General features: G+C 35.2%; 1 long non-coding RNA gene across 1 annotated transcript in view; it reads right to left on the bottom strand.

The window, feature by feature from the left end:
• LOC130213848 (uncharacterized) overlaps positions 1-20,971 on the bottom strand; it is a 192,788-nt gene extending 171,817 nt beyond the window's left edge. The window contains exon 1 of the long non-coding RNA XR_008835504.1: positions 20,685-20,971. This is a non-coding gene — a long non-coding RNA (uncharacterized LOC130213848). The remainder of the gene's footprint in view (positions 1-20,684) is intronic.
• Between the last annotated feature and the right edge of the window lie 2,664 nt (positions 20,972-23,635).

The following is a 23,635-nucleotide window of genomic DNA, read 5'->3' on the forward strand; positions in this document are numbered from 1 at the left end:
TTACAAAAAACATTACAATTAATTTCAAATGGACAAAATCAAGTCTCACACTGTATTTTTCACTCAGATTGACATCCCTATAGGAATATTTGAGCTTCCATTTTATGCAAATCAAGTACATTTGTAACATTTTTTATTATTAAATGAATTCTAAAGGGAAAACAGTGCCAGAACCCATGAAGAGAAATGGTACATTTAAAGCCACTCCACTGAACATAGACACCTCCACAGTTTACACAAACACACACTAGTCATGGGTTGACAACTGTTTGGTTTGGAAAAGACAAGGTATTAAAACAGCAAAAAAAAGGATGATATACCGTTCCTAAGGTATATGTAAAGTTTTTTGTAAGTGTTTGTTTCTCATGTATTGTAAAGAAATCTGTGTTTTTGAAACTAATAAAGATAGCAGAGGTCAATGATTTATTTAAACGATTTAGCCTGACATGTTTACTGTTCCAGAATATTATGAATGTTTCCTAAAATGAAATATACTGTGCTCAATGGGGGGAAAAGGGTTTGTTTTTAACGAAGACATTTAAAAAGAATACACTTTAGAGCAGTAATCACAATACCGTGATAACATGAAACCATGATATTTTTATCCAAGGTTATCATACCGTCAGAAACTTATACCGGCCCATCCCTAACACACACACACACACACACACACACACACACACACACACACACACACACACACACACACACACACACACACACACACACACACACACACACACACACACACACACACACACACACACACAGACAGAGAAAAAGACACTACTTGTTTAAAATAAGATGAAACGACACAATTATTGAGGGTTTTTTTTAGGACAACTTAATTGTTTTTGTTCAATTATTTTAAATGTATAAAAAACTAAGTTAATCAATTTCTTCTTGTGGTCTCGACACAAATCGATTGCGTGGAAAACAGCATTTTTGTTTACAGTGTACTTCACATTAATGCACACGAGCTGGTTTACAAAGTGAATACGGAAGAATCAAACATTAAATAAGAAAATCATTAAAACACTATGGCTATTTTTGAGCTAAATGCTAATGGTCTAATCCGATTCAATGACCTATGCTAAGCTAAGCTAAGCTAAAAGTGCTCCCACCAGAATCAGAGATCCTCTGAATGTTTACAAAAAAGCATACCACAACTATTCCAATCCATTTCCAACGGATAAAATGAAGTCCCAGTCCACATTTTTCACTCAGTTTAACATCCCTATTGGGAGGAAAACACTATTTGAGCTTCCATTTTATGCAAATCTAGTACACTTGTAGCATTTTTTTACTATTAAATGAACTCTAATGTTCCATTTCTCTCTTCATGCATTCTGGGACTGCTTTCCCTTTAAAGCAACACCATTAAACACACAGACACCTCAACAGTTTACACACAAAAATGATGTTTGCTGTTTGTTTGAGCTGAAAACAACACAATTCTTGAGTTTCTTTGGGTCAACTTAATTATTTTATGTTCAATCAACTTAAATTTCTAAAAATAAATCTAGCAGATAATTTAATACCTTCTTATTGTCTCGACACATCGATTGTGTTGACACCCAGCATTTTTACAGCGTACTTCACATTCATGTGAACAAACTGGTTTACAGAGCTTTAGTTAACGCTGGATGTTAAACAGGTTCATATTAAAGCATATGTTAATGTCCATGATGACCCCGGCGGGCCGCTATTAAGTGGCTAGTTTCCCATCCACGGCAGACCAGCCCACAGAGGGCGAGCGCAGAGGAAAAAATCATAAATCATCGGCGCAGTTTTACACCTCAACTCTCTCTAATGCCCCAGATAGAGCCGCTATCCTTGAAGGCAGATTCAATTATTTAGCCACCAAATAAATTATTACATAATGGCCCAGCACGCAACGTCCCACTGTACCACATACTTCCAGCCAGCCACGTCGGACTATTTGTTTCCAACTAAAACATTTAGAGAGAAGAAAGCATATTCGATAATGTGTGTGTGTGTGTGTGTGTGTGTGTGTGTGTGTGTGTGTGTGTGTGTGTGTGTGTGTGTGATAGAAGGTAAAGCGAGGATGTAATGTTGAATAATGCGCCGTGTTGAAGATCTGCTGCGAGAAGGGATTTCAGAGCGGCCCGATTAACCTGCACCCCCGCTGAGGCTCAGTGTTTCAGCCGGAGATTACATGAGCACTGCATTCACTGCTCATTAAGACAATGTACAATGGCTCGGATTCATATTTAAAGCAAACACTAACTAGTAGGCTGCACAATATATAGTTTCAGCATTGATATTGCAATGTGATCATTCGCAATAGTCAAATCGCTGCATATGCAAGGTTGAGTCTGAAATCTAGTTTATTATTAGCATTTGTTTTTGAGGCATGAGGACTTTAAAAGCATTTAAGCATGAGAAATTGTACCATTTGTAATTTTAATAGTTTTTAATAATGGTAATATTTAATTTTATTGAATTATTTATTCAAGGAAGACTTCGCAGTATTACTTTACATGTGATTATTCAATTACTGTACCTGAACACGGTTAAAAAACATAAAACACTGTTTACTTCATTTTTATTTCAATGACATATCTTTTTCTATATTGTATTCATCTATGCGTATATTGGTTTTGTTAGCGTTTCAAACGTCACCTCAATCAGCTGGTTTGTCTATAAGCTGCCATACAAGCTATCAACTGATGAATCGCTGCTTTAAAACGCTCCAGCGTCCCTGTAACTGTGGTTACACTCAGTAAACAGCAGGAGTTTGGTGAACTGATGACCTTCACAGCCAATCACAGGACGGTTGGGCGATGTCGACCAATTTGGTATCGAACGATGTCTAATGTGAAACATCGTGATGGACGATGGCATCGTCGTTGTAGGCGGCGGTGAATTAATCATTTATGAATAATTAATTGTCATAACAAATTAATTATTTGCAGCCTACCCATATGATCTTTTTTACCCATAACTTAATCATAAATAAATAAAGATAAAGTTACACACAAATTACCACCAGTCAATCACTTTTTCTGCAGGGCTCTGGCATAAATAGGCAGAGTGATCTGTGTCGTTATAATGGCATCGACAAACTTGATTGGTAAAAACGTGCACAACTAACAGGAACCAACCAACAGTATCTGAGGTTTTCACTAAAATTGCTAAGTACAAGCATGAAAGCGAAAGACTGAAGCAGTGCACTGATGCTCTGACACGTTACCTGATAGATTCAAAAGACCAAAGAGTCGATAGTTAGAGACAAGATTAATTAAATATCACGTTTAACAACTGTAGTGAGACACGATCCAGTGGTACATCCTTGATAAACTGTCAGACGTGCACTGCTTTCTGTGGTTTTGTGCTTAAAGTACCCACTGAGCTTGAGATCAGATGCACGCATACGCTGCAGTGAATGACAGTGTGTGTGTGTGTGGTCACGGGATGTGCATTTTCAGTGGTATAGTGTGAAAGGAGGGCTTTTCAGAAATGCTAGATGAAACACCAGTGTGGACGTGGATCTAAAATGCCATTTTAAAATGATATAGATATATATATAAAGATATATAGATATATATATAGATATATCTATCTATCTATATCCATCCATCCATCCATCCATCCATCCATCCATCCATCCATCCATCCATCTATATATATATATATATATATATATATATATATATATATATATATATATATATATATATATATATATATATATATATATATATATTTATATATATATATATATATATATATATATATATATATATATATATATATATATATATATATATATAAAAGAGTCCTAAGTGAGGAGGTAATGTCTGATTGCGTAATCGGGCCTGATAAATATAACTATTTTCGGGCCTGATAAATATAACTATTTATGTGCTGTGGGTAAATGGTGTGTTTTAATCTGGCTACCACCGCAAGTACATTTCAAACCTGTGGGAAGCACTGCACCCACATGAAAACATACTAGTCATTTATTGTAAATTTTATAGTGTTTTTTTAACCATACTGACACTGACATCTCCAATAGAGATACAGATGTTGCCCAATCAGCACAAGTGTTGCTAGAATAGTTTTTTATGAATGGGCGATATATATTGCATCACAAAAAACGATTGAGGTCACGTCCATGTGTTGTGCGACAATATATTAATTATTACGACAGGCTTAACTGCACAATGAGATGCATGCCAAGTTTCAGATTAACACTAATAGAGCTGGGCTAGTCAAATCCTCAACACCAAAGATACAGTAAACAACAGCATCAGTTACCAAGCAAACACAACCAAAGACACTTCATGTCAAATCCCAAAGCGTACAGTAAAACAAACACATTATTAGCCATTAAACCTGAAGTGTCACATTAAACGCGTTGGCACTTTTAAATTAAAATGCAAACAATTTGCGCAGTCGCTAATGTCTACGAATGTAAAAAAATCTGAGCTCATTAGGGATCCGACACAGTTAAAAGCACTTTACAATCACCGGCGCTCCACGACCACGCAGCGTTTTCAGGCGAAATCCAGCTTTTAAAACAGATGGAGAGAGAAAAGCTCTGGAAATCTACAGCACGGCGGGGGTTGAAGGTGACAGCTTGCGCAGGCTATGGATAGCGGACAACAGTCTCTAATGGCTCGCGCGGCCCTCTTAAGAGCTCGGAAACTGCGCGCTTCGCTCGGGGCCCTTTGCCCTCTACATTAGCAAGTATATTACTCCATTTGCTTTGGCTCGGAGCGGAATATTCCGCATGCTAATTCTCATCACAGACTCCGACATTCACTCAGCCGTGGATTCCCGACCGGCTTAAATCCACAAATTATGAGGCAGTGTAACGTGGTCTCTGGCTGATCTGACCTCTGCAAGAGGCTCGATTGAGGCACCGCGTTTGTCTTGTCAGCAGTTCGAGTGTGGTTTCCATCTCATCTGTTTGTTTTAGAGCGGCTGGGGCTGCCAGCGCATCCTCATGGGTTCGCTCTATATAAGGCCTCTGCATGCCAGGAGAGTCTTGCTGCATATTTACACGCTCTCCGTTCACCCACAGTGCCATGGTTAAAGCATGGCATACTTGGTATCATGTTAGACTCTTAGGTATTTTATTGGCATCTACATGTACACTGGAAAACATTTTTTAAGGTATTAAAATACTTCTTTAATATGAGATTTAACAAAAGAATTCTGAAGATTTTGGGGAAAAGCTTTTTTTACATTCAAGCGACTTAAATTTTGTTAACTTAATTGATTTGAGTTGGGACAACATGAATGACTTGTGTAGAACAATCCTTTGGAATATCTATGCAACAATTTCATTCCGTACACTCAAAAAACCCACATCGTTGGTGTCACACATTTCCACACTTTTGAATTGCACCATTTCAACTTCATAGATTTAATAACTTTTCTTCACTTAGTCCCTTATTTATCAGAGGTCGCAACAGCGGAATGAACCACCAACTATTCCAGCATTTGTTTTACGTAACGGATGCCCTTCCAGCGCAACCCATTACTGGGAAACACATCTGGCATTCACACACAGGCCAATTTTGTTTACCCAATTCACCTGTAGCGCATGTCAACTGGCCTAGCCGGGACTTAAACCAGCGATCTTCTTGCTGTGAGGTGACAGTGACACTCAATAATAAATAAAGCACATGAGCAACATACTTTTCTACATACATTTCTGCCTGTTTAGCTTTGCCCACCAATTCACATGCAGCTGGTAAAAAATGATATAACAACAAGTCTACATAGACACCAGGCTTAGAGTAACCAGGAATCTAAATTGCATTTTTTTGTCACAATTAAAGCCAAAAGGCTTACAAATTATTCTGTTTTTAGTCATAAAAGGAGTTGTTTAAATGTAATTTATCAGTCTAATGAGTAACAGATTATGCATGTTGATCACTGGTATGTTGTGTTGCAATTTCATTCGTTCATTCAATTCTCTTCAGCTTAGTCACTTATTTCACAGCGGAATGAACTGCTAACTATTCCGATATATATTTTACACAGCGGGTGCCCTTCCAACCGCAACCCAGAACTGAGAAACACCTATAAAGTCTCACATTCACACACACAGTCATACACTACGGCCAATTTTGCTTACCCAATTCACCTATATCGCATGTCTTTGGACTGTGAGGGAAACGGGAGCACCCAGAGGAAACCAACTGAAACATGGGGAGAACATTCACACAGAAATGCTAACTGCCCAGCCAGGACTCGAACAAGCGACCTTCTTGCTGTGAGACTTTATTTAAAAAGCATTATTTAAAAGCAATTATGCATCAATGCAAAAAACCCCAGCTGTAACTGTAAGTACTTTATTTCTGTAATGCGTTAAGGTGAATTTTAAGCATCATTAGTTTTTAGTATCACAAGATTCTTAAATGAATTAAATGTTAATTGGGTGCTCAAAAAACATGTTTATATGAAACATCAATGTTGCAGAAACACATTTTTATATCTTCATATTGTTTAGAACTCTTTGATAACTAAAGAGTTGATTAAAACCTTAAATAATGAGGTAAACAAGGTAATGATGTTTTTATTCAACATAGGCTCATTCTAAAAACGTAACCCTATATACATTTCTGGAGATCGCAAATTTTGTAGCCAGAGGTACGTATGGCTGCATTTAGTCTATAAAGCAAACACCATGGGGCAGTATAACGACGTATCTTTTCACGCTTACCTCCATATTGACACTTGAATGCACAAAAAAAAGCATACACAACGGCATCTGGTGGATTCGCGAAAACAAAAAACTGCAAAAAAAAAACCTCCTCGGACATATTTGGCACTCTCCAGAAATGTATATGGGGTACGTTTTCAGGATGAGCCTGGGTTGGTTTTTACTGCATTTTGTTACCTTTTTAAGGCCCCGTTTATACTAATACGTTTTAGTTTTAAAACAAATAGGTTTTGTTACGGTTACGCCAGCTGTCCACACTACGGCTGAGTTTTCGAGCATCAAAAACAGAGCATTTTGGAAACGCTGAAGAAGCCGTTTTCATTCTAATACGCTGCTGCTCCATCTCAGTGTGGATCTGAGATCACATCACACTGGCTACATTGTTTTACTTTCTTAACAATAAAATGAAAACATGATATAAGGAACTGACTATTTTCATTTTGACGTTAACAGACACCAAAAATGTTCAAGCATCGTGTAGCTACAGATTTACATGAGCGTCATCTTCACTGTATGCATATTTATAACAAAACGGAGCCTATAACATAATTGCCTCCTTTAATTTTCATTGAAAATCTGAAACATACCATCTCTTTCACTGAATATTAGTTTTAATAATCAATAATGACCATTATAAAAGTATTATGCACAATAAGTTAATACAATATAGGAAAGGCAAGCAATCAGTCAACATGCAGAATCAGTGTCCGCAATTACATTAATTCATATATTAACCTAACTTATCTTTGCGCTCAGCCAAAACACGTTACCTGAGAACAAGTATTAGATTCAAAAGACCAAAGTCTGGGAATATGTCATTAGATAGAGACAACAAGATGAATTAAATATCACGTTTAACAAATATAGCGAGAATAGATCCAGCGGTAGATCCTTGATGAACAGTCCGACGTGCACAGCTCTCCTATGGGTAGATGTGCTCAAAGCACGCTGCAGTGCATGCCAGAGTGTGGTCACGTGATGTGCGTTTTCAGCAGTGTGTTGTAGATGCAGTGTAGTTCAGAAATGCTGGGTGAAACGCTAGTCTGGACGCGGATTGTTTTAAAACTAAAACATATTGGTGTAAATGGGGCCTAAATCACTTTGAAGGGATCCATATTGAACAAAAGCATTCATTTCTTTCCAAATAAAATCCTTCTGACCCCAATATTGTCTATGCTATCACAATAAGCAACACACTGTTTTAAAAAACTAAAAAATGTGTTATAAAATTTCATATTTTGCTAATGACACCTACAGTGCCAAGACTACCAAAGGTGCCCCACTCAAAAAATAATGAATAAATTCATTCATTTTAAAAACGTGCTGAGATCCCATCTTAATTACTGAAATAAACAGATTGTTTTTTTCTCACCCAGGTTGAGATAACAGACGGCATCAACATATTTGCATCCAGACCAAAATAAAACACCCAAAACAGTATTCGCTCCAGTTTTAACATCAAAAACAATCAATTTTATCTCTTAAAAAAAACAAGGGTTGCTTTTTTTAGCGTAAAGCTGTCAGGTTTGATTCTAAGGACAACACAATAGTGATGTGTAACCGGTAGATGAAACATTTCATGCACAATATTCAAAAACAAAAACCCTTTGAACCATTTCTGACCGTTCTCTGAGAGTAGACAAATAAATGAGGGTGTTTACTTGACCCTGCATGTCGTTGACTTAATAAGGTTTCATATCATCAATGTAAACTCGCTGATTAGGTAGCCGGCAAAAACAACACCGTAAAGCACCACCAGATTCAACAATATTAGCATCTGCTCATTTATTTGACTAACGCTTTTGTCATTTGGTTTAGCAGGAATTCACAACAAAACATTTAGAGCAGACAGGTAATTTATCAAACCACAAACAACAGCTCAAGCCCAGCTAATTAATAAGGATTTGCCATGGCAACACGAAATGAAAATAACTTGACGAATGAGTTGCGTGACAGATGTTAGATATGAGATGCATTACTGACCGCAAAGTAATGCATGCTATCGCAGTAAGCATAACAATGTAGAAAACTTCATATACAGTTGAAGTCAGAATTCTTCTAATTTCTTTCTTTTTCAAATATTTCCCAAATGATGCTTATCAGAGCAAAGAATTTTTCCACAGTATTTCCTATAATATTTTTATTAAGTAACATCACACTTTTTTAATCAGCTAAGAACAAAGATCTCCAGTAAGGGTGCTTGTAAATGAACCAAAAGCAGGATATGATGTCACAAAGGTGTGACCAAAAAATCTGAATTCTTAAGCATGACTTTCTTTCCTCAGTCACATCTTTGGTCAGTTGAGTTCCATAGAGAAACACGTCTCCTTGCAGTAGATCTATGTTTGTTTGTGATGGTGGAATTCCTGGAACTGTTTAAAATCCTTAACACATTTTATAAGCCCTTCACGAGTTCTTAACTAATAAAAATACCATGTACATGTACACACACACGCACACAACCAGCAAATTAGGTCCAGCTGCAGCACACAACATTGTTTAAGTTTTGTCATTAAAAAAACTATTACCTAATAATAACAGCAAAAACTTCACAATTCGATAAGCGACGATACAACAAAATAAGTGTAATATTTCAGATTAAAAATGATTTTTTTCTTCATGTCAATAGAAGATAAATAGCTTAAAATTCTTTCCAGAGATACAGTTTTAAATCAGGCCTTTGTTTGTTGTTTATTTATTATTTTATGTTGTTAAACTATCATTATAGGTTAAACTGTTAATAATCATTGTTCATTCATTCATTTTCTTTTCAGCTTAATCCCTTTATTAATCTGGGGTCGCCACAGCGAAATGAACCGCCAACTTATCCAGCATATATTTTACGCAGCGAATGCCCTTCCAGCCACAACCCAACACTGGGAAACACCCATGCACTCTAATTCACACACATACACTATGGCCAATTTAGCTAATTAAATTCACCTAAAGCGCATGTCTTTGGACTGTGGGGGGCGCGGAGCACCCGGAGGAAACCCATGCCAACATGGGGAGAACATGCAAACTCCACACAGAAATGCCAACTGACCCAGCCGGGGCTCGAACCAGCAACCTTCTTGCTGTGAGGCGATTGTGCTACCCACTGTGCCACCCCATTCAAGTTCGGTGACACCCTGTTCATTGAAAAAAAAAAACTATTACTCAATAACAACAACAAAAACTTCATAATTCAATAATCGATGATATAAAAAAAGTTATGTTGTCTTCATGTCAATAGAAGATAAATAGCTTAAAATTCTTTCCAGAGATACAGTTTTAAATCAGGCCTTTGTCTGTTGTTTATTTATCATTTTTTGGTGTTAAATTATCACTAACTGAAAGTTTTTGCTATAGGCTGAATTATGTTAATAATCATTATTACGTTCAAAATTATAATTGCAATTTTATTGCCAATTAATTTTTACATTTCTCTAAAATTATTGCATATTATTCTTAATTATTGCACAAATGCATACTCAGTTTATTTGACCTCAGCTAGTGTACTAATCTATTACAGGCAGTGCTTCCCACACATAGACTTTACTTAGGTGCACCACCCAGGTATATTAATGGCAGCCCAAGTATATTTAGTGATATTTTTTTTCTCGATTATTAACATCCTATTACACTTTTTTTGTATCTGCCTAATATAACCAAACATCCACAATCGATTAAGTAGTGGAAAATGTTCCCTCGTTTACCGGTTTCGCGCTGCATGCATCAGACCTGTCAGCGCTCACACAGACAGTCGCACATGTTCTGCAGACCCACAGAGATGTGTCTTATTGGAACTTAATTTCGTCCAGTTGGGTTTCTAAGGTCCAATCCCAATTCTACCCCTTAGCCCTTCCCCTTACCCCTCGTTTTGTGCATTCATGTGACGAGGTAGGGGTGTCCCAATTCTCTTTAGCTTAAAGGCGTAGGGCTAAGGGTGAGATTTTCCAGGACCACAGTCAAAACCAGGGGGTAAGAAAATTTCCAAGAAAACACCAGCCACAACGGCAGGATCGCTGTACCCGGAAGTAAGGAGATCCACAAATTAGTATTTTTTGTCATTGTTACGAATTTTTGCAAACAAACAAACATGTTTTAATATATTCATAACTGCATTCGTGTTTCATCGTCATGCTTTAAATAAAAAAAATAAATAAAAAACGCTAAAATAAGAACTGCTAAATTAAAAAAAAATAATCTATCATCCATAATTATACCTCCTGTCCCAGTCCTACAACATTCTGACACTCTATGACACTTGAATACTCTGTCAGAAAAGTCTATTGGCTGGGAATGACCTTTTTACAGTGTTTGGTATGATGTTAATGTTAATTTCTTGTGTTTACATATGGCCATGGTGTAAATGCACAGTATTACGATCTTACTGCCACATCAGATCGTTATGATAACATAATATATGCCTTCAGTGATTTCCTGAAGATAAACACCAAAAAATAACTAAACTGAAGAAAAAAAACTACAGCAGTCGCAATCGTCTGATCTCATATGAAGCAAGAGATCGCGATGACATATAATGACGTGACCAGGTGCTATAGTGCGGTCCTATTTCTCAGAGGTAAATTTTGAAGCCCTTCCCCTTCATTCTCTGTTTCAAGGGCCAAGGGGAAGGGGTCGGGGTACAAGGGGTCGGGGTACAAAAATAGAATTGGGATTGGGCCTAAATCTCCTAAAATGTCCAGGATTCAACTTTTGCTTTCGCTTTCTAAAGCTTGTATGTGTTTTTGCATTACACTATTATAAAAGACTACTTCCTTACTTCTTTATTCTAAACAGTTCAGAAAAACTTGACTATACAGCAACAACAAACAAATAAATAAAACAAAACACGTCCAACGCAATTTAACTAATGGACACACAAAAGAACACAAACGAGATTGTGACTCTTTTATTTTAGCAGAATATGGCAAATAAGCTTAATAAAAAAACTTTGGTTATTTATCTTGGCTTACTGATCAACGACAGTAATTCTGCAATGCCCGACTCACACTATGAGCGACACACAGCAACAAAGCTTGTCATGGTGCAGAGTCACGTGTAGTTTGGATACAGTGTTAATGTGAGACATTAAAGAGAGAGAATACACATGGCTGCCAGAATACAGAAAATTACAACAAAAATATAATTATCTAGTTAAATGAAACGCTCTGATTGGGGGATTTAATATTTGACATCTGGCAACACATGCACAGTAGTAAAGATTTGTACTGCAGTTTTTATCATTTTGTAATATTTTTTAACAGAAAAGAGAGAGAGGGAGAGGTGGAAGTTTGGTAAAGATTTTGCATGGTGAGCTGACCTTAATGTCATCTCATCATAGTGATGGAAAAAATAAGCTTGTCACACATTTTTGTCAGATTTGTTGATTGTTAAAACACTACTTTAGGTTCAGACTTTATAATGGCAGTGCATTGCAATAAATGCTTTTCCTACATAGAGATTTTGTTTTGTTTCTTGTCTAAAGATCTACAAATTCTCAAAATCAAGAAGCAATTTTTAGACAAGTTCAAAATTACAGTTTTGTTTTCAGAAAAAATATGTCAAAGTGAAATGCTTTTCATTAAATCAAGCAAATAAACATGCCAGTGGGGTAGAAAAAATAATCTTTTTTCAAACCAAAAACAAGAATATTCATTCATTCATTTTCTTTTCGGCTTAGTTCCTTTATTTATCAGGGGTCACCATAACGGAATGAACCGCCAACTTATCCAGCATATGTTTTATGCAGTGGATGCCCTTCCGGTTGCAATGCATCACTGGGAAACAACCATACACTCATTCACACCCATACACTACGGACAATTTAGCTTACCCAATTCACCTATACTGCATGTTTTTTTGGACTGTGGGAGAAACCGGAGCACCCGGAGGAAACCCACGCGAACACAGGGAGAACATGCAAACTCCACACAGAAATACCAACTGACCCAGTCGAGGCTCGAATTAGCGACCTTCTTGCCGTGAGGTGAACGCGCAACCCACTGCGTCACCGTGCAGCCCAAAACAAGAATATTTTAGCTTGTTTTAAGAAAAAATAATTATTTTAATGAATAAAAAGGAAAAAAAAAAAAAAGAAATTTCTAAAATGTTGTAAAAAGACAACCAGGACTATAAACTCACCGGCCACTTTATTAGGTACACCTGTCCAACTGCTCATTAACGCAAATATCTAATCAGCCAATCACATGGCAGCAATTCAATGCATTTAGGCACACTGAAAAAATTTATTCAAAGATGATTCCTTGGATTTACTCTATTTTTTTACGTTAAGTGGTTGTAAACAATTTATTTGGGCTGAATTTAAACAAACAAATTAAGTTGAACATTGCTCAATTTAATTTGTTTGTTTAAATTCAACACAAATAAATTGTTTGCAACAGTTTTGCATGCAACACTTTTTTCAGTGCATGTAGACATGGTCAAGACGATCTGCTGCTGTTCAAACTGAGCATCAGAATGGGAAAGTAATGTGACTTTAGTGACTTTGAACGTGGCATGGTTGTTGGTGCCAGAAGGGCTGGTCTGAGTATTTCAGAAACTGCTGATCTACTGGGATTTTCACGCACAACCATCTCTAGGGTTTACAAAAAATGGTCTAAAAAAAAGAAAATATCCAGTGAGCAGCAGTTCTATGGGCCTGACTGGCCAGACTGGTTCCAGCTGATAGAAAGGCAACAGTAACTAAAATAACCACTCGTTAAAACCAAGGTATGCAGAAGAGCATCTTTGAATGCACAATACGTCCACCCTTGGAGTGGATGGGCTACAACAGCAGAAGAACACACCGGGTGCCACTCCTGTCAGCTAAGAACAGGAAACTGAGGCTACAATTCACACAGGCTCACCAAAACTGGACAATAGAAGATTGGAAAAACGTTGCCTTGTCTGATGAGTCTCGATTTCTGCTGCTACATTCGGATGGTAGGGTCAGAATTTGGCATCAACAACATGAAAACATGGATCCATCCTGCATTGTATCAACAGTTCAGGCTGGTGGTGTAATGGTGTAGGGGATATTTTCTTGGCACACTTTGGGCTCATTAGTACCAATTGAGCATCGTGTCAACGCCACAGCCAACCTGAGCATTGATGTTTATTTTGTCCATCCCTTTATGACCACAGTGTACCCATCTTCTGATGGCTACTTCCAGCAGGATAAAGTGCCATGTCATAAAGCACGAATCATCTCAGACTGGTTTCTTGAATATGACAATGGGTTTACTACACTCAAATGGCCTCCACAGTCACCAGAGCTCAATCCAATTGAGCACCTTTGGGATGTGGTGGAACGGGAGATTCGCATTATATATGTGTGGCCAAAAAATCTGCAGCAACTGTGTGAGCCTATCATGTCAATATGGACCAAAATCTCTGAGGAATATTTCCAGTACCTTGTTGAATCTATGCCACGAAGGATTAATGCAGTTTTGAAGGCAATAGTGGGTCCAACACTGTACTAGTAAAGTGGCCGGTGAGTCTATAATGTTTATTTCTGGCTTAGAAATGAACAGTGCTGAGCTACACATGAACACACTCTTATCAAAATAGCTGAACTGCCAAGTGTGCACAGTTAGTTCATTATAAAAATAAATAAAGAGAGATGGATTTTAGATGTGAAAACACACATATAGAAACATTCAGCAATTCTTCATGGATGTAAACTAATTAAGCAACCAACAAGACCAGCTTTCTTTCCTAATAACAGTCCAACCAAATTTAGCAACATTTGCATCAACTCATTTATTTGACTAACGCTTTTGTCATTTGGTTTAGCGGGCATTAACGAATTCACAACAAAACATTCGGAGCCGACAGGTAATTTATCAAACCACAAACAACACCTCAAGCCCAGCTAATTAATAAAGATTTGCCTTGGCGGCACAAGACGAAAATAACATGACGAATGACATTGGTGACAGATGTTCGACACAATACTGCCGACGCGAAACGCAGCGTCGATCTTCCAAATTAGGATCTGCTTTTATTACTTTTGCACAAGCACAAATAGAAAGAGCACAATCGAAAAGAACAAAAACTGTGCTCTCAAGTCAGCTTCAACGCAAGTGCACAAACAAAGCAGAAGCAAGCATCCTCAAAATGTCAAAGACGACACGCATTCATGCTTATTTTTATATTATCAACATGCAACGACACAAAAACGTTAACCCCAGATTACTTTATATTAACATAAACCTATATTTTACAATCGGTTCATGTGGGGTCATAAGATATAATGCATCACATAAAACAGCCATGCTAAAAAAAAAAGATGTGTGAAATTATGCAATGTATAGTGCCTGCACTGCATGAAACGGATTACATATTAAAATTATAATGTAAAAACTATAATAATTCTAATGCAAAGAGGGAGGGGAGAGGGGTCTGTATAGTCAATGCTATCATTATGTGCTATTTATTTTTTATTTTTAATATATATATATATATATATTTATATATATATATATTTGTTTATTTTTATTTTTTTTTATTAGGGTTGCACAATATATTGTTTCAGCATCGATAGATTTTGCAAGTCACATCGTAGGGATCTGCAATGCAGTTGGGATTATAGTTGTCCAGACATTACAGTTACAACATTGTGAATTACAAATTTTAACCTTAAAGTGTAAGTGTATTATTTGCATGTGTTTTTAAGGCCTGACTGTAAGAATTTGAAGCAAACTTGAGCCATTTGGACACAATAAATGAAACATTTGTAGTTTAAAGTCTAATGAAACATTATATATAATTATTTACTCAATTAAAATGATAGTGTTAACAATATTATTATACAGTGATTATTTAATTTCTACTTCTAAATATTGTTTGTCTCCTCAATAATCATAAATTATTGTTTATTTGCATCTTTTGTCTGATGTATTTAACTTAGCTTGTCATATATTTAAATGATATTTCTTGCAGATATGCTCCACTACACAATCATCCAAATCCATTTAAAATTATGAACGCATTAAAATAGCATTAAGTTATATAGTAATATTATAAGAAATATTGTTATCACAACACTCTCACATATATATCACATACCGAATATTTCCCCAGTCTCTGTGATATATTTATTTTAGTAGAATATCACTATTGTAAGCACAGGGTTTATTTTACCACAGCTGATTTATTAAATATAACTTATTTCATATAAATTACACACTTTTATGAAATATGGAAAAGCAAATAAATAAATAAATAAACAATAGAAAAAGCTAAATTACTAAAAGTTTTTTTGAAATTAAAATAATGTTTGTTTATTCTATCAATATAATAGTAAAGGCTGGATTGTCACCCAAAGGTTGCATAAGTGCATATTGCATATTATTTGTCCAAGCAAAAATGGCAAACAATAGAGTGAAGATCATGTTTGGATTTATTATTATTTATTTATTTATATATTTATTTATTTATTTATTTATTTATTTAATTACAGTCAGTTCAGATATATATATATATATATATATCAATTCCTTATAAAAATAGCACTTTGAATGTTATATCGTAGGAAATATTGTTATCACAACACTCAATAACAATATTGTTTTCCCAGTATTTCCCATTGCAGCCATCTGTGACACTTTTATGTTAGTAGAATATCACTATTGTAAGCACACGGTTTATTTTAAAACAGCTGATTTACCAAAGGCAATTTATCGTAATAAAAAAAATGTAAAATGCAAACAATACAGTGAAAATCATATTTTGATTACAATTATTTATTTACAGTCAGTTCAGTTTATATATATATATATATATATATATATATATATATATATATATATATATATATATATATATATATATATATATATATATATATATATATATATATATATATTGCTGTCAAAACAGCATTTTTTAATTATGTTTGGATGTATTATTATTATGGTCACACTTTACAATAAGGTTTAATTAGTTAATGATTTCACTAACATTTATAACTCATTGTTCTACATAAACTAATACCTCATGCTCTGTAACATTAGTCAATGCACCGTGAGTTAACATGAACTAACAATGAACTTACTGTATTTTCATTAAGTAACGCTAACAAACGTACACAAATATTGTAATAAATGTATTGTTCATTGTTTGTTCATGTTAGTAAATGCATTAACTAATATTAACTAATACAACCTTATTGTGAGGAGCTATCATTATTATTATTTATTATTTTTACCATGATGTAAAACAATGCTGGGTTCTACACAATTGTTGTCTCAACATAAATTAAGTTAACTGAATTGTTTTTACAAATTTAAGTGGGTTAAACATAAAACAATTAAGTTGTCCCAAAAGAAACGCAAGAATTGATTTGATTCAGCTCATTTAAATACGTAATGTTTTGAGTGTAATACACAAGCGAAAGATCACAAACCGGCTTTTGTTTCAGCAGAATATCGCAAACATTCATTCATTTACCTTCGGCTCGGTCCCTTATTTATCAGGAGTCACCACAGTGGAATGAACCACCAACTATTCCAGTACATGCTTAACGTAGAGGATGCCCATATATTTGTCTACGATATTAAGTAGAACTTCCCCATATGACTTGAATGGCTCCATTTAGAAAGAATGTGTAGATTTATATTGATCGGGATAATTTTGTAGACCAGTACATCTGCATAAAATATAATAAATAAACTGGCTCGGACTGCTTACACAGTCATAGACCTTAAATACACATGCAAACAATACAATACTGGGTCAATTTGTGGAGTTGCAGTAAAGTGTATCAATAAATGACATGCTTTTTTCAACAGTGGCTCCTGGTCGACTATAATCCTCATTTCAGATCATACGATGTGTCTGTTGTAAATGCTGATTTCGCAAGTGAAACGATATACTGTGCAGCCCTACACAATTTATATTATATCAATGCTACATCAACACGCATGACACAAAAGTAATTGTGATATACACACAAACCTATAATTTTACAGTGAGTTCATCTGAGGTCGCGAGAGATAATGCATCGCAGAAAACAACCATGCTTAAAAAAAAAAGATGTGCGAAATTATGCAACGTATCGGCTGGTGATCTGTCCTTAGCTCTCAAGAAATCTCAATGCTCTCAATCTGAAATGAAATCCAATGAGCTTTAAAACCTCACCTGTACAAGATTCATAACAACAACACAGCCAGAAGGGCTCTGTATCCTGCAAATAATAAAGCCGCACTGCCTTCTTTAAGAAAGAAAGAGAGGCTTGCAGAAAGCTTCGCTCCGAAAAGTACAATTCTGAAAACATTAGCACTGCCAAGGCAAAAAAAAACCTCTTTTGTTCTTCCTTTATTCATGTGTAGGCTATGGCTTTCAAAACATATTGATTTTTGAGCGAAAGGATGGAGCGACACGACTAGGACCGCAAATGTGAAGATGGAATAAAGCAAAACAGTCCAGCCTTCACTTTTGCCTACAGTCAGCCATATTTCTCTAATCTTCCGTACTACTGGAAGTGTCAAAACAGTGACGAGATGCGTGCATGTAGTACGACTGGCTCCAAAAAAAAAACGCAAGCCTTTAATCCGGGAGCATGTTTCAAGCTGCTACCTGATACATCTGCCAATGTTATCAATGCCCCTGCGAACATGACAGCGCTGCTATTCCTCCGAGACTGACGCGACGTGCATGAGAACATATGACGGATGAATGCATGCATGTAGTGATATATGTTTGCATTAAAAAGGCAAGCTGACCTCTGAGATAATGTCTTTTAAATGCATGCATGGCTGTATTACTTGCACATGCAATCGATTTGAGTATCTGCAATAGTGCTGGAAATTTAGATTGTGTTTGTTTACACTGCAATAAAAAAAAAATAGAAATTACAAATCAGAACAGGCTGTTGGTATTCATAATAGCCTACGGGTTCAACAAAACCGTCCTACTGTAACAGTCTCCCTTATGATATTGTTCCAATCAATAAAGACATGCATGGCGGGGGGAGAAAACTCAATTCAGGTCTCCTGGAGATGTACTTTTCATGCAGAGTTTAGTTAGAACTCTTATTTCAAAGGATTTCGAGGGTCTGTAATATGAAAAATACAGAATTTTGCATTGATATGCAAAAAATAAAATGTTATTTTGAATACAAGTTTGCTGGTTAATTAAATATGATCTTATATATGATATGAATTTGATCTTATATATTCAATATACGCTATCTATCTATATATCTATCTATCTATCTATCTATCTATCTATCTATCTATCTATCTATCTATCTATATATATATATATATATATATATATATATATATATATATATATATATATATATATATATATATATATATATATACTGTTACTTTTTATGCACTTCAGTTTAATAATATAAAGAAAAATTATGGATCTGAAATGCAAAACAAAAACATTATCATGCATCAAGTGTGTATTTATTTATTTATTTATTTATTTATTTACGTTCACGTTTTTGGGCTATTACCCCTTTTTTATAGACCATTTTGAGGGATGTAAATCATAACCATGGTCCTAAAGACTTTACTCTTTTACATTTTTCATTTCCATAGCTTCAATAATCCAATAAATTCAATATATTGATAAATAATGTTATGATAGCAATTTTAAATGTGAAGTTACGATTGAATTGCCTCCTGTTACAGTTATGAAATAGTTTGACAAGAAGCAGGACATGTTTATGGGCCAATGTCATCACCACGCTGAAATGATTGAGGTAAAGTTGGTTCTAATATTACCACATTCGTTCTATGACAACTTGTGACTTGCTCCCTATAATGTTTACCATAAATATTTGGTCTGAAATCACATGCAAGTATGACTCCAGAACAACATTGACTGAGTAATGTTGTACTTTGATAATCATTGGCTTAGTATTTGCAAAGAATAATTTTCTAAAACCATATTACTAAGGAGAAAGTCTGAATGTGCGAATATAAAACTAACTTTACCTCAATATTGAAATATATATATATATATATATATATATATATATATATATATATATATATATATATATATATATATTATACTAGATTTTTATTTTATTTAAACCGATATCATATTATTATTTAGTGTAAAGTATTTTCAAATGTCATTGATTTATTGTTGTACAGCAGATATTGATATTTGTTTTGTAATCGTTTTAAGCTCTATTAAAAACTCTCTGTATATGTAGTTTTATAATGACAATGTATACAACATTGGTTTCTTCCGTTCAATTTATAACCATCAAGCAAACATAAATATCTACTGTACAATATAGTGCAAGACTCGCTCTCTATATGTACTTTTAATCAAAGATTAATATATCGTCGGCTTTTATAGAGCACCATTCACTAAGCTAACAAATATCTACTATTCAAATGCAAAGAGGATCAACCGAGGACATTGTAAATGACCTGCTTTTTAATAATATCAATCTACATAAACGCTGATTTAGCAAAAGGTGATCAAACAAAGCCCAAAAAAACCCTTAATTGTAAACAAACATGTAAACGAAATCGAGGAGACCTACTGTAAACAAATACCTGACTCAGGTGGTCAGTGGTTGCGTCTCAAAACCTACTCCTAGACAGCATTTAAGACCACAACCTATCCATATCAACAACAAAACGCTGTCCACACAGGTTTATTGAAGCAACCACAGACTTCAGGTTCACTTAAGGTGTGAAACTAAAACTCTCCCCCTCAGGTAAACCTCCAGCGTCTCAGGCCAAAACCACAAGGAGTATCCAGGACCAAAAACAAAACGCATCATCCATGTGCTCCGAAGTGACCCAATCCATTAAATCCCACCAGGAAGTTTTTTTTTAATTCTCTCCACAAATCCAGCAGAAAAGGGATGGCGCGCACGCAAACACCTTCACCAAAACGCGCGCGCCTGGCGTGTGCCAATCTGCCACCAGAACGCGCACGTGACATAATAGTGAAGCTCCGTGCAATAAAAGCGTAGATCTGCCATCATCATCACCATCATCCTCACCTCCAAATCGAGTTATCCAGGGATGCCAGGCGTCTGTCCGTGTTGTTCCTCAGATGTGGACGCTGTTCCTGACGCGCGGGCGGCTCGTTCATCGCATGCCGTGTCCTCTGGCGTGTGTAGCAGGTGTGTTTCTCGCTGTTTTGCGCGCTGTGGTGAGTTGACAGATGCTGTCCGCACACAGAGAAGCGAGTGAATGTGCTCCGGTCTCTCCCAGCTGATACTTTACTCCTCGGAAGCGCCTCCCACTTTCTTTTTTACAGCGCCGTGTGCTCCGGGCGCGCGATTCCGGGAGACGCGGCGACACCTGCTGGCAGAACAGGGAAGTGCAGTACATTATTGCTCTATACACTTCAGTTGTTATTAAAACGGCATTAAAATGGCTTTATTGTTATGTACACGCACTGCTAGTCAAAACTTTGTAAACAGGAAGATTTGTTCATGTTTTAAAGGAAGCCCATTCTGCCCAAGGCTGAAGTTATTTGATTAAAAAATGTGAAATATTATTTCAATTAAAAAAAAATCATTTATTCAGGTGATTCAATGGCAACATGGTAGCTCAGTGGTTAGCACTGTCACCTCACAGCAAGAAGGTCACTGGTTCAAGTCACAAGTAGGCCAGTTGGCATTTCTGTGGAGTTTGCATGTTCTCCCCGTGTTGTTTGGTTATCCAAAGACTATAGGTGTTTCCCAGTACTGGGTTGCAGCTGGAAGCGTATCCGCTGTGTAAAACATATGCTGGAAAAGTTGGCGGTTCAATCCGCTATGGCGAACTCTGATGAATAAAGGGACTAAGCCAAAGGAAAATGAATTAATGAATCCCATCAATCAATTACTCCAGCCTTACATCACTACTGTACATAGCTTTTTTTTTAAAACATTGATTACATTATAAAATACATTTATAATGAATGTATATAATTGATTCCCATTCAAAAAAAAAAAAATATGAGAAAATAAGCTATTATATAGACCTTTCTTCTTTTATCAAATAATCCTAAAAGTAAAATGTTTCACAATATTAGTGAAACTATACAATAAAATAAAATGAATTCAGTACTGATAATTGTAAGAATCATTATTAGTGATTTTGTACCAATAATAACTGATCATAATAGAATAGCAAAGAAAATAAACATGAATACATTAAAATTTGAAACTACATTCAATAACTAAACATGTTATATAGCGCTTTTACAATGTAGATTGTTTCAAAGCAACTTTACGTAGAAGATTATAGTAAATTGAAACAGTGGAGTTCAGTCTTCAGAGTTAAAGTTTAGTTCAGTTCAGTTCAGTTCAGTTCAGTTCAGTTCAGTTCAGTTCAGTTCAATATTCACTACTGAGAATCCAACACTGAAGAGCAAATTCATCGATGCGCAGCTCTACAAGTCCCGAACTATGCAAGCCAGTGGCGACAGCGGCGAGGAAAAAAACTTCATCAATTGGTGGAAGTAAATAATTAATATTATTATTATTATTAATTAAAAGTCATAAACATTAAATTGTATAAATATTATAAGTATTATAAATACTATAAATCATTATTACAATGATAACAATAATATTATTATTATTATTATTATTATTATTATTATTATTATTATTATTATTATTATTACTTTTATAATATTGTAAATAAATATACAACTATATATGCTACTGTTCAAAATTATAAGACTTCTTATTCATTTAGTTATATATATTAGAAAGTAATATTTGTATTCTGTAAAGTATATTAAAACTGACTTAAGTTCATTTTAAAAAAAGATTTCCATTTCAAATAAATGCTGCTTTAAATGTTCTGTATATGCAAGAATTCTGACAAATTACCACAGTTTCCATAATAAGAAGCACAGGTGTTATACATAATTATAATTATTATATTATTAAATTTAATAATAATAGTTAACAAAACATCAACAAAATGTGTTTATTGAGCAAGGATCAAGATCATGACACTTAATACTGGAGGAATTATGCTGTAAATTCAGCTTAGTCATCACAGGATCATATTCTAATATATCTAAAATGTCTAAAACAAAAAATGAATTATATAAGACTGATTATTTAAGATTCACGGCCTTGTATTTAGTTTTAAAAGGCACACAATTTATTTTAAGTCTTAACTATTTACAATTACAGATGTAAGTGATCAAAAAAGACAAATGTAGCATTTCAAGGCACTATTAAAGAAGCCTAATTTATTCCCAATTCACTTGAGTGATGTGCAATTAAGTAGAGTGCACTTGTCACAAGTTTGCCAGGTACAGACTCTGGCACAGCAATGCCCAGTGTGGCATGGTGATTAATTATGGATTATACACACAACACCATTTTTCAAATTCCTTTGGCTGTTATAAACATCTTTCTAGTGAGGCCAAGTAAATCTACACAGTAAATTCTGAGACATAAGATGGTTGTAGGTTCAAATCTCACCATTCGCCATCATGTACTAACAGGTTAAAATGTATTAGCTGGATAAAAAATGTGAAACTTTCATGTCATAGGTGGAAGTCTATAGGTGGTTATAGGTTCAAATCCCTTTTCTGACAATAAGACAATTCGCATGCTAATTTCAGTGCACATGTTCCCTTTTGGATGTAAGGTGGTTATAAGTTCCAATCCCACAAGCTATGATTAATAACTATTACTCTTCAGACATTGAGCACTTTAAGGTTAGAAGACATCAGACAAATAATAATAAAAGTAAATTTGCATGCTAATTTTAGTGCACATGTTCCCTTTTAGATGTAAGATGGTTGTAAGTTCTAATCCCACAAATGTGATCAACAACTATTTATCTTCAGACATTGAGCACTTCAAGGTTAAAAGACATCTGACAAATAAAAAAGGAAATTTGCATGCTAATTTTAGTGGGCATGTTCCTTTTTGCATGTAAGGTGGTTGTAGGTTTTAATCCCAAACGCTGTGATAAATAACTATGTCCATTA

Source organism: Danio aesculapii, chromosome 20 (assembly GCF_903798145.1).
Source record: "Danio aesculapii chromosome 20, fDanAes4.1, whole genome shotgun sequence".
Lineage (NCBI taxonomy): Eukaryota > Metazoa > Chordata > Actinopteri > Cypriniformes > Danionidae > Danio > Danio aesculapii.